This window comes from Heterocephalus glaber, unplaced genomic scaffold (assembly GCF_053883595.1).
Source record: "Heterocephalus glaber isolate CG9 unplaced genomic scaffold, H.glaber_assembly_v1.0 deba00001460, whole genome shotgun sequence".
Lineage (NCBI taxonomy): Eukaryota > Metazoa > Chordata > Mammalia > Rodentia > Bathyergidae > Heterocephalus > Heterocephalus glaber.
In genome coordinates, this window is record NW_028258307.1 from 824,639 (window position 1) to 832,175 (window position 7,537).

Genomic DNA, 7,537 nt, shown 5'->3' on the forward strand with positions numbered 1-7,537 from the left:
GGTGAAGCTCCACTCTTTCCAGTGGCCGCGGGAGTAAACCCTCACAGCAGGAAAGTGACGGTGACTTTGATAAAAACAAAAACAGCTGGGCGGGGTCACTCCTGTACTACCAGCGCTCTGGGAGGCGGAGCAGGAGGATCACAAGTCTGAGCCCACCTGGGCAATTTAGCAACTTAGTGAGTCCCTGTCTCAAAATAGAAAATGAAGGACTAGAGATGTAGCTCAGTGCAAAAGGCCCAATTGGAACAGACAAACAAACAACCAGGGAAACAGGAGGAGGTTCGGTGGAGCCTGAGGAAGGCTCCGTATGAAGATGTCCAAGAGGCTGTCAGGACTGCGGGAGGCCGCTTCCGAGGAGGAGCTGGACCGAGACTGGAGCTGTTTCGTTTTGCCCTGTGCTTTGGAGAGGCTCTCCTCAAGGCGCTCCTGCAGACAGTCTCCCAGTCAGCGCAAAGGGCTTCTCCAACCTTCCCAGCATGTGCACACACACACGTGCACAGGCGCAGGCTGGCGTGGCCTCAGCAGCAGAGCAGCGAGCCTGCCTCCAGGCGCCTTCTGACTGCCCTGGCCTGTGGTGTGCAACACTCTGATCAGAAGACGGCAGGCGGGAGCCGCCTGGTCCGTGGCTCAGCTGAGACTCCCGCAGCTTGTGTTTGGAGGGTGCCCAGGCCACACAGGCTGATAACGTGACCTTGCTGAGGTCATTGCTCCTCCCTGCTGCACCTGGGTTGCTTAGATGGCAAGACTGTCTTGCCGCTGAACTCCCTCTGTGCCCACGCCCTCTGGAAGTGCCAGCCTCAGGGGGTGCGGAAGCACCCCAGCTCTTTGGGGTCAAGGTGACAGAGCCCAGGCCTCCATGGGCCTGCAGGCTGACGGTCTCCACATGCACAGCAGGCCTCTCTGCAGAGTGAGTGGCCAGCGCTGGCCTCAGCATCTCCTAGGCCTGGCCTCCAGCCCTGACTGTCACCCACTGTGTGTGGGGCGGGGCGGGGTGGGGGCAAGGATCCAAAGCCGAGCACACCAGAGGCCTCAGCTGACCCTGGGCTCCATCATCTACACAACCCTTCCAGGACCACCTTCCACCAGGGGTGCTCAGCCCCTCAGGAGTGCAGGTGGCAGGGGATCTGCCTCCTCCGAGAGTGGCCATCAGGCAGTGACCCAGGCCTCTCTCCACAGTCTTTCGTGTCTTTGAAAGGCCAGGGCCAAGGGGTGGACACAGAGGCGGGGCTGGCTGTGGTAGCTGGGGACCTAGCAAAGGAGGCCAACAGGGAAACTACTGTGGGCCCCGGGAGAGGACAGGGATCACGTGCACAAGGATGAGCAGGAACTATCATTACAATGCACATCGTACATTAATTCCATTTAATAGATGGGCTTAGGGAAGAACAGACGAGCACGAAGAGAGTTCCAGAGTTTCAAAAAAGAAGAAGAAGAAAGAAAGGAAGAGCATGCAGGGTGACTCAGGGAAGGGCTAGGACCCTCAGTTGCACCAGACGGAGTGGACAGAAGGCCAGCAGGATGGGGCGCAGCCTGGAGGCCGGGGTGTGCGGGTCACAGTCAGCTGGGAGCTGTGCAGGGCATCTGGGCTTCGCTGTCATCCTGGGGGTGGGCGGCAGGAATGGGCGATGTTGTGAAGTTTCCAGCGGGGAAGTTCAGGACCCCAGGGGAGTTTCAGGGTGTCCCCCTGGCTGTGAGGTGAAGAAGGGGTCCCAGGGGCTGCTCAGTGGCTTGGCCAGATTGTCAGGCGGTGGCAGCCCCAGTGGGCCGATCTGTCCTCTGGACCCGTGGTCCCCATATCCACTGGGGCAGCACCCCGACACGGCAGGGAGCCCCTTCCTGTCGCTCGCTCGCTCTCATCAGCTGGGCTTCCGTTTTCAGCAAGGAAAGCCCAAGTATGGTGGCTGGGATGGACGGCTGTGCTAGGGAGAAATGTTCCGGAACTCTCTCTTCCCCCTTCCACACTGCCGATGTGGTAGCCTGAGTAAGAACCAGTCTGTCTCCTGAAGGCCAGGACCTTCTCCACACTGGCTAAGCACCCCTGGCTGGCACCTGGCAGTCAGTGTCACCCCTTCTAACAGGAACCCACATTTAGTAGTCACATTCATCTCTCTGAAGTCTGCTTTTCTTGGATTCATGTTTTTCTTTTTAGAATTGAGCACTAGGCTGGAAGCCAGATTTTGGGCCCTGGGTCAATTTGGGATTTAGCTTGATTCCAGCCACGGTAGGAAAGAACCAGTACTGGCCTTTCTCCTTCCATAAAGTTGGAAGGAAGGATTTTATATTGTAAAACTGTTTTCCCTAGAAGTGACTGCTGAGGCTATTTTTCTTTCCCTCTTGAGGAAAGGATGTGCTGCTAGTTGTGTGGGGTCCAGGGCAGATGGGTTGGCCTGGTGGCCCTGTCCACCTTCCGGAAGTCCCTGCTGGACCTCAGGCTGCCCTGGGCCTCTGAGTGACCCGTGTCCTGAGATGGCTTGGCCAGGCCTGCGGCAGTGGCTGGCTGGAGGTCTCTTTTGAGACACCGGAAAGAGTGTGTGTGTGTGTGTGTGTGTGTGTGTGTGTGAGTGTGTGAAGTGGGGTCAGGGTATGCAGGGTGGAGGAAAGGGGGCTGTTTGATTAATGGGTGTCCTGTGAGCCTGCACATTTGCCCAAGGCTGCATTCCTGGGCTTTCAAACCCGGAGCAGTTTGATAAGCTGAGACCAAAGTCCTCCTTCCTCCCTGCAAGGAGAGCAAACAGGGCCACTTGCTAATCCCAGCCCGGGCCCCTGGGCCTGTCTCCCAGCAACCAGCCTGCCAAGTGCCCTTTCACAGGCCAATCAATGCGGAGCAGCCCGGGACCTCTGGGAGGCCACAGCCAGCGCACCCGGAAGGCAGCCCGAGAGAAGCAGGGGCTTCTGAGCCCAAGCACCAGGCTGAAGGCCCTGCCTGCGGTGAGGCCTCTGTGGTGCAACTCTTCCTAGGGTGGATCCGGCTCAGGCAGCTCCCAGCAGGCCTCTCCTCCAGGGCCTCCCAGAATTCCCCGCCACCCCCAGCCCCAGGCCTCCAGCTCCAGGATGGCCCTCCTCCTTCAGAAGCTTTCCCTGGCCACTCCACCCCTGAGGGGCCCTCTCTTGGACCCTGCCTGTTCACATCTGTGCCACAGCACCTTCCCCAGCCTCCTCACATGTGCTGGTTTGATGTCACCAATTGGCTTGTAAGCGCCTTGCGTGTGGGGCACACCGGATGGTTTGGGAATGTGGGACCCGCGGGGCACGCTTGTAGGAAGAGGGCCTGATACGGGGCGACTCTGAGGCTGAAGAGGAAAATCTCAGTAAAATGGAGGGGAGGCTGTCCCAGAGAAAGGCAGCCTGGAGTTAGGACTGAGGGATGTTTATTTCTGGGATTCGCAGCAGCCTGTGGGTGTCTCCCAGCCTGGGGCGCCCTCTTTCTGCCTCCTCCCTGAGGATCTGTCTTCTCCTGGGGGGCTGAGGCGAGGAGCTGAAGGGGGCCTGCACCCTGTGCCCTCCTTGGGTAGAGATGGGGCCGGAAGCCCTCAGAGTGGCCTCTGAGGAGCTGTAAAGTAGCTCTGGATTGGCACTGCGCAGGGAGGAGCAGGGAGCAGAGAGGAGGAGGAGGAGGCGAGCCTGGAGGGAAGCTGAGGCTGGGGGGTGTGGCAGACTCACAGGCGCTTTTGTTCCTGCTAGCCTCCTGGTCAACCCTCACTGCACCCCCAAGAGGAGGCACCATTACGATCTTCTGTAGAGATGGGAAACCAGGCACAGAGAGCTGCAGCAACTGCCCAGACACATGGCCAGAAAGAAGTGGACTCGAACCTTGTTATGCTCTGTCACCTCCTGCCTTGGTTCTCAACAGCTTTTTGAATCCAGGCTTGGATCTCATGAAAACTTCTGGGACAGCCCAGACTTTGGTCCCATGAAGTACCAGAGGAGCTATGATCAAAACTACTGTAACAAGCTTTTGCTTATCTATCTATCTATCTATCTATCTATCTATCTATCTATCTATCATCTATCTATCTATGATCTGTGTATCTACCTATCCATCCACCCACCCATCCCCCACCCATCCATCTGCTCATTCATCCATCTATCTATCCATCCATCCATCCATCCATTCACCCATCCATCCACCTGCCCATCCATCCATCCATCCACCCACCCATCTATCCACCCATCCATCCATCTGCCTCCCCATCCATCCACCCGCCTACACACTCAGCCACCCACCCATCCATCTGCTCATCCATCCGTCCATCCTCTCTCTGAATCTAGCTAGTTTCCTCTCAGAAATCACCTACTGAGTCCTGCCATGTTCAAGGCACTGTGGCAGTCACTGCAGTGTCCCTGAGTCCTGCCCTTTGACACAGACAATGGGTGTGGCCGATGACTATGTGTCAAACAGTGCAGAGCAGAGAAGTCAGTGTGGGTAGTAAGAGTCCCCTCTGGAGAGAGCACAAATGCAGACTCCCTGGCCCTGTCCCCATGGAGAAGGAGCTTGGGAATCTATTCACACAACCACCCCCTGTGCCCTGGGGTGCACTCAGGTCATACCTTGGAAAAAAGGCATCAGGAAAGTGTTCAGACAGAGGGTCAGTGAGATCTGAGATAACAAGGGAAGACCCTCTGGTGTCCCTGGGGTGGGAGGCAGACTGGGCAAGTCCCTGGCATCTTCTGTGATGTCTAGGAGCCCACTGATGAGGTCAGATGAGCAAAGAAAGGTCATGGTTAACTTCTGCCCAATAATGATGATGATGATGATGATGACATAATATCACCACAGCAGAGCCAGAGAGGGCCCTGGATGCTTCACCTTCATAGAGTTGGGTCACCATTCACACTGACTCCCCAGGGTTGGCTGGTCCTTCCATGAAGAAGAGGAAGAGACCAGGAAAAAGGAAGAAAGCCCACATGTGACCTGGACTGGGGTGGGGGTGAGAATGGTCGAGAACTCCAGAGACGTTGGGCCCGAAGGAGGGCTGAGCAGTGTCACCTTCACCTCATTGACATCGCTCCTTCGTTCCTCCCAGCAGCCATGGCACAGAGGAGGAGGGAGAGCCGATCTTGTCGTGACTTCTCCCTACAGATGGGACAGCGAGTCACCTGGGGTAGACATTTGTCTTCTTCCTACAGAGGCACCTCCCCAGCCCTCGGCACAGCACCTAAGACTCACTCACCAGGCCTGGATGTGACACCCGAGGGACCCTGCCGCGTGGGCTCCAGGCCCTGGGCTCACAGATGGGCCCACGCCGCCTCACTCTCCATTTCTGGCTTTTCCGGCCTCTCAGCCTCCCTCTCCGCCTGTGTCTGCACCTCTCGAGAGCCGTTCCCGAGCTCTGCCCAAGCCTCCCCTCCACACGGCCCAGCCCAGCAGGACACCCTGCCTCGCCTCCCAGCCTGCCCTGGGGACCACTCCCCCCTTCCTTATTAGCGTGCATGAAAAGAGAAGGAATTCCTCTTGCCACTTATCCTTGGAACAGCCTGGGAGGAGTTGAAGGACACACTGCAGAGTGTGAAGAGAACACCGAGCTTGCCAAGAGGCCCAAGCGGCTATTTTAATCGTGTGGAACAGCCCCCAATTCATGGAAAATTTGCTACTCCAACACCTGTGCCACTAAAGGTGCCCGGCTCACCCTCCCCTGGGCTGCCCGGGTCACTCTCTCACTGCTGCCAGGGCTGGCTGCCAGCTCAGGTAATTATTCCCGCTACCTCCCTCCAGCCTTTCCAGCCAGCCCTGCCTTCCTGGGGAGCAGCTCCGCCTCAGCCCTCTGTGGTGTCTGGAATAAGCAGAGGCAATAGCAGGCTCCTCCCCCAGGCCCCATGAATGAATACACGAATTGTGACCTATACGATTTGATACTATATTATCTAGTCATAGAAAGACATGAAGCACTGATACATGCTGCAATATGGATGAACCTTGAAAACTCTCTGCCACTCACAAAGGGTCACTTATGATACGACCGCATTGATTTGAAAAGTGCAGAACAGGCAAATCCATCTGGATGGGAGGCCTGTTGACTGCCAGGTGCACAGGGAGGAGGCAACGGGAAGGGACTATGCAACGAGAATGGGTTTTTTAGGCTGATGAAAATGTCCTCATAGTTGTGCTTGGACATTACTCTGACTCTACTAAAGATATGTGAATATTTATCATAAAATGTTTTGCTTCGTGCTATGTAAATTTCACCTTAATTTGAAAAGGAAAAGAGTTAATTCACTCAAAGCCATTAAGACAGGAGAATACTTATACCTCCTACGTGCTACCTATAAAGAAATAACTATGACTGATAACTTTCCCCATGGTAGCCACTGTGAGAAAAAGCAACTTGTCCCCCCAAGCGCGCAACGTCGTAAAACACCTTTCCTGAGTAAACTAAAATTATGAGCTGCCTGACCCCAGAGGCCAGGCCCACTGGCCGAGGCTCTCCATCCTTAGAACTGTGTCCTTGCCTCCAAGCAGGGGCATCCCTGTTGATCCAGCTGTACCACACGCCCCTGTATGGAGATCAAGCCCTTAGGATGGAGCTCCAGGGCGGGCGCTGTGGAGGCCTCTGCTCCTACCTGGCTTCCACAGGCAGCAGTTTGCTGGGGTTGGGGATCATTCTAGTGGGCTGTCTGGGGGCTGGTGAGCAGTTCAGGGGTGAGCAGCTGAAGTGACTGGGAGGGGGGCCCCTGAGAATACAGCCTGGATTAAAGCTGGCCAGGGGACCATCACCACCTCCCCATGGGGCTAGGAAGCAGTAGAAATGCCTGTCACGATGGTGGCAGGAAGTAGATGACATGGGATAGAGCAGCTGGCTAGATTCTAATGGAAAGAACGAAAGGCCTGACACAGGCTAGGTGATCCAAGATGAGGCTCTGCATGGAAGGTTGGACCTGAAGCGAGATAGCATGAGGATGCCTGAAAGAACCTGCAAAAGTTGCTTCCATCTATCGACCCACCTTAGGTGGACAGGGGTAGTGTTTTCTCCCCCTGGCCACCATCCAATGGACCACCAACTTCACCAGGTTATTCTGCACTGGCCCCTCAGGTGACCTCTGGGGTCCATTGCTCTTGCAGCCTCCAAGAGTAGTTTGCCTGTGCCTGTGAGGACCAACTACACTCTACTGCAGATATTCATGTTCATAACTCATCTCTTCCTGACTCTCAGCCCCTGTTGGTGGGGACAAGTGTGACTCACCTTTGTTTCCCTACAAAGCCTAGGTGGTGCTTGATACATGAGATGTCCATCACATGGGGGACTTTCGGGGCCAGCAAGCTGTCAATGGGAGAAAGACACTCCAACTGCGTGTAGTTCAGGTGGGGCATTTCAGGGATGGCTTATGTGGTGGATTGACTAATGGTCAACTTGTAACGCCCAGCTGAACTGAATCAGCATGGTCTGGGCATGGAGGATTCACCTGAAGATTGTTACCTATAGCCATAAAAAGAGAACTGGAGGGGAAGATCTTGGCCTGTTGATTTGCTAGGAGAAGCTTGTTGCAATGGTTTTCTTGATGCAAACTAGGATGTTCTCATCAGAGGAGGAGCTCGGGGCCT

At 55.7% G+C, this 7,537-nt stretch overlaps 1 long non-coding RNA gene across 1 annotated transcript; it reads right to left on the reverse strand.

Annotated features, from left to right (window-relative positions):
* Window positions 1-1,348: 1,348 nt before the first annotated feature.
* On the reverse strand, window positions 1,349-4,987 carry LOC147826861 (uncharacterized). Its single transcript, XR_015453341.1, has 2 exons — window positions 4,549-4,987; window positions 1,349-1,688 (listed from the first exon to the last, which is right to left on the reverse strand). It is a non-coding gene; the product is annotated as an uncharacterized LOC147826861 (long non-coding RNA).
* Window positions 4,988-7,537: the final 2,550 nt, after the last annotated feature.